At 32.1% G+C, this 5,000-nt stretch overlaps 1 long non-coding RNA gene across 1 annotated transcript in view; it reads right to left on the bottom strand.

The window, feature by feature from the left end:
- The window catches only part of LOC125024638, an 11,331-nt gene extending 6,538 nt beyond the window's left edge, over positions 1 to 4,793 (bottom strand). The window contains exons 1-3 of the long non-coding RNA XR_007114782.1: positions 4,680 to 4,793; positions 2,328 to 2,510; positions 1,692 to 1,715 (exon numbers count right to left, since the gene is read on the bottom strand). This is a non-coding gene — a long non-coding RNA (uncharacterized LOC125024638). The remainder of the gene's footprint in view (positions 1 to 1,691; positions 1,716 to 2,327; positions 2,511 to 4,679) is intronic.
- Between the last annotated feature and the right edge of the window lie 207 nt (positions 4,794 to 5,000).

Below are 5,000 nucleotides of genomic sequence, written 5' to 3'. Positions count from 1 at the left end.
TGCTGGGTTTAGAAACTACAACTGCACTTTATATAGGCCTATTATCTGGGGATAGTACCACCATAGAGTAAACATGTAACAGTATTTATAACTTTTTAAGTGTAGTGTACATAAGACAATTTAATGGACACAACTCTCAATCCAGATCCAGGAGGAAACTTTGGCAAATGCAATATGGACTATGATTCCAAATCAAACTAGATCACAAGAAAACAGTGGCAGTGAAGAAGACCCTTATCCTAAACACTCCAGAGAAACAAAACCTGCAGGAACTCGGCCACAACTGAAGGCACACCGATGTACGGGCAACCAAGTCATAGGATAGTACTTATCAATTTAATTGGTGAATCTGAATCTTAAAATTTCAATAATCCAAAAAGACTAACAAATTCACTAATCAGACTTCCACAAATACATATTTGAAGATTCCCTGAGAGTATTAGGGACAGGGAAGGCTATAAGTTTTGAAGTAAATAATATCTCACAATTGAATATTAAAAAAAAAAATAAAAGGGAGACTGGGAGATTGCAAACAACTGGCCTCTAGCAAAATCATGTTCACATGGCACTATATTTCAGTGGAAATAGACTTAACCCCAAAGAAGATGAAAGAAAAAGTAAGAATAATAGTGGAAGCAACACAGAAATAGTGGAAATACTAACAAAAAAGAGTAATGGAGAAAAAGACAGTCAAATTATATGGGTTCCAAAAGTGAGTGACTTAGATCATGAAATTGTGGAAAGTAAACCAAATGATAAAGAACAACACTTATTTATTTAAAAAAAATAACTACTTTGAATACCTATGAGTGGACTTGTCTGCAAAACTTCACTTCTCAGAATTGATTGATATATGGGATTTTAAAATAAACTTATCCAAAAGTAAAATCTTGTTTCACAAATAAGGAGATAAAACAAAAAACAGAAACAAATAATAGATATTCTACACAAATAATAGTATGTTTGGATGATACTTAATGCCTCAAAGCTGACTTGGAAAAAATCTAGAGGATTGAAAAGAAAATTCTAAGAAAAATAAATGTAAATGAAGATATTATTAAAAAGTTGGGTGGCAAACAGTGAAACAATGATAAAAATAGCAATGCCTGGGGAGTATTAATCCTGAAATAAAGAAGTTAGAAACACTACAAAAATGAAGTGACCAATTATTATACTACAAGCATGAACTGAGAGCGCCAATAAATACATTAATAAAAAGGAACAGAATGAAAAAAAAGGTTAAGAAAAAAACAAATTATATGTCAATAAAACAACTGATAGCTAAAGAAATATTGGAATATGCACTCAATAGCGGAAGAAAATCAGAAAAGAATCTGGGGATGAAGACAAAATTAAATTCTAAAACCCTATAAATAAAGCAAGAAGAAATAGGCCTATATTTAATAAACTGATGGCCATTAGTTTTATATTTGTTAATAACTGTACTTACATTTTCACTATTCCCACAAATTATAGTGATTTTTACATTCACCGAGAGAAAAAGAATGAATAATTCTTTTTACCCCAATAAATAACGCTATTCCATTTTTTTTTTTCAGAGGTGAAAAAGTTATGAAAAAAGTGATTTCATGCAAGTTCCTCCCTGAATTGCAGATGAGTCCGCCCACATACCGCCCGAGGCACCAGACTCACTTCCCTGGTTTCATGAGAACAGCCAAGAGGAAACTCACCTCCAGATCCTTTCTTCGTCCCACCTGTTGTGGAAAAGAAATCAGTCAGAAGTTAGCATTGGCTGCTTTTGCCTCGACAGATCGCACAGGAGAGCAAAGGGTCAGTGAAAAATGAGTGACTTAGATCATGAAATCGTGGAAAGTAAACCAAATGATAAGAACAACACTTAGTTATTTGAACAATTAATTAAATACTTGATTACCTTGAGTGGACTTGTCTGCAAAACTTTACTTCTCAATAAACATCATTTAAAAAGAAACCTTGGTAACATTGTATTATTATTATTATCTCCTGCCTTTTCTCTTTTTCTGTTTCTCTCATAATTCCTGTAAATAACTGTCACTGGACTTGACTGAAGAACTTTCTCAAAATAATTTTAAAAAGTATTTTTTTCTTAATTTATATCATTGCATCTATTATTTCTTTACATCTATTATCACCCTTTCTCACTTTCTATGCCTATCTTTCCTTTCCATCCCTTCTCTCTTCTTTCTCCCTCACCTCCTCTCTTTCTCTAACTCCAAAACTGGAGAGAGAGAAAGAGAAAGAGAAAAAGACAAAGAGAGAGAGAGAAAGAGACAGAGAGACAGATAAACCGATAGATAAAGAGAAAAGAAAGAAGCAAGCTCACTCACGTCCAAAAGCTACCGCCCAACCCCCTTTCCACGAGGCCTCTCAGCCGCCCATTTCTTCCTCTGTCGATTTCAGGAGAAGCAACCACTCCCCTCCGGACCCGGACTCCCTCTCGGCCGAGCTGCTCCACGAGGCGAGCGAGAGCCTCCCACTCGTACGCCCCAGGGAAGAAGAGCTCGGAGTACCTGGAGGGAAGAGCGAGCATGAGAAGAGGGAGAGAGAGAGAGAGAGTGATTGTTGAGCTCCAGCTGGCACCACATTCAAATATATCATTAAATAGGAAGATCAAATCAATACGTTTATATTATTCAAAATGGTGCATATAAGTTATACAATCTGATATCCTCCTAAAGCACACATGGACACACTCATTATTAATAAAATAACGTACATCAAATACTCTCAATGGAGGTTTGGCACCAGTGTTTACCCCGTCCTTTTGCGTTCATCAATTAATTTCAGATTTATAAAACCTCCAAATGTATGCAAACGTGGCTTCTCTCTCAATTATTCTTATGGATAACACATATAAGAATAATTGCAGAGGGAAATATATTTACGGTAAAAATAATATGATGACCTTTGCTGGGGCGCTGCCTGTTGCGATTCATATATAGGCCTATCTCTAAATTAGTGAAAATACATTTTTTTTTTTTTTAAGATAATCAAGTATTGTAAAGGAATAAGGCATATAAAGGCACGGTTACCTAAAAGGTTGTTAGAAATCAGAGGAGTCAAACCACGCAGTTCAGAGCTTGAAAAATTATATAAATTTGTTTAACATGATCGTATTTTTCTTTTTATAAGGATTGACAAAATACATAAATACACATTTTTCTTTCATGAGTCTTGACAAAATAATATTAACATCCTGCTATGAGATTATAATTCAATTAGTTACCCAGTATGCAAAAAAACTAAAAAAAGATATTTTTACTTCACCAATTAATCTTATCTTTTATAGTAATCTTAGAGTTGAGTGTTGATAGCTGTGATTGCCTTTTATATATATCTTTATGGTTAAGATAATATAAAATGGTCAAATTTAGGGAAACCATATACAAAACCAACTTATGTCACGTAGCACTTTTATTCTAATCTGTTATTATACCTTATATATATATATATATATATATATATATATATATATATATATATATATATATATATATATATATAAGTGTGTGTGTGCGTCCGTGTGCGTCCAAAAATTATATATAGGCCTATAATCCCTACCAGGGAAGGTATATGAGACTTTTCCCATATAACGTAGGACTCTCTCTACTTGTCTTACATTTTGAGACAAGTTCAAATCAATTTCGGCAGTTGAGAATATTTTGACAAAGACAAGAACTTCATATGGTTTGCCTCTCTGAAAGCATCGCGGATTCCGCTTCTGGAGCCCAAGATTCCTTTAAAAAAAAAAAAAAAAAAATATATATATATATATATACATATATATTCTACTTTTTGCATTTTTTTCTTTCTTTATAATGTAATATTATCACTTTCATTTTCCCATGATGTCTTTTGCTTCTAATGGTCACTTTTATTTATCTTACCTTAATATATATGTGTATATATATGTGTATATATATATATATATATATATATATATATATATATATATATATATATATATATATATATATTTAAATATACATATATATATATATATATATATATATATATATATATATATATATATATATATATATATATATATATATATATATATATATATATATATATATATATATATATATATATATATATTCATATACATGAGTCTGTGCGTGTTTCATTATTATCATTATTATTATATGTACACAAACACTTATATATATATATATATATATATATATATATATATATATATATATATATATATATAGATAGATAGATAGATAGATACATATACATACACGTGTGTGGGTGTGCATGTGCGTGCAGAATACACAATATATATTTATATGTGTGCGTGCACACATATGCACACGCATATATAAAGAGATATATATATATATATATATATATATATATATATATATATATATATATATATATATATATATATGTATGTATATATAATACGTACATATGTATATATATATTTATATATGAACATATATATGTATACCACACATATATTTGTAAAATTATTAATCATTATCGTTATCATTATCATCATTCCCATTGAGAACTAGAACGGACATTGCTCAAATCCTGAAGCTAACCTCACAGATAACAAATATTATCTCTCTCTCTCTCCCTTTCTCCTAACAACAAAACCATCCTTCCTCCTCTGCCCAAATGGCCTCCGATCCCGCCGCGAGCGAGCCAGACTCCCATACCTTCTCGAGGGCTGCAGCGCCGCGACGACCCGACTCGCCCCCTCGACCGTCGCTTCCTCGACGCCGCTCACCCACGTCGGGCAGAGGCCGAAGCGACGCCGCGTCCAGACCCGCCTGCAATAGCGTGTCGGTTAGGTTAGTTAACGCATATATATTTTTTTAAATGTTATATATATTTATACATACATATATGAATGTAATTATATATGTACACAAGTACATATAGATATACATATATATACATATACATGTATATATTCGTATGTGTATTTTTACACACGCGCACACACATAAATATACCCCCTCACACATGCATATATA

The sequence above is a fragment of the Penaeus chinensis genome, unplaced genomic scaffold (genome assembly GCF_019202785.1).
Source record: "Penaeus chinensis breed Huanghai No. 1 unplaced genomic scaffold, ASM1920278v2 CTG_1344, whole genome shotgun sequence".
NCBI classification, from domain to species: Eukaryota; Metazoa; Arthropoda; class Malacostraca; order Decapoda; family Penaeidae; genus Penaeus; species Penaeus chinensis.
The sequence above is the reverse complement of the archived record's forward strand: the minus strand, read 5'-3'. Positions and strand labels throughout refer to the sequence as shown.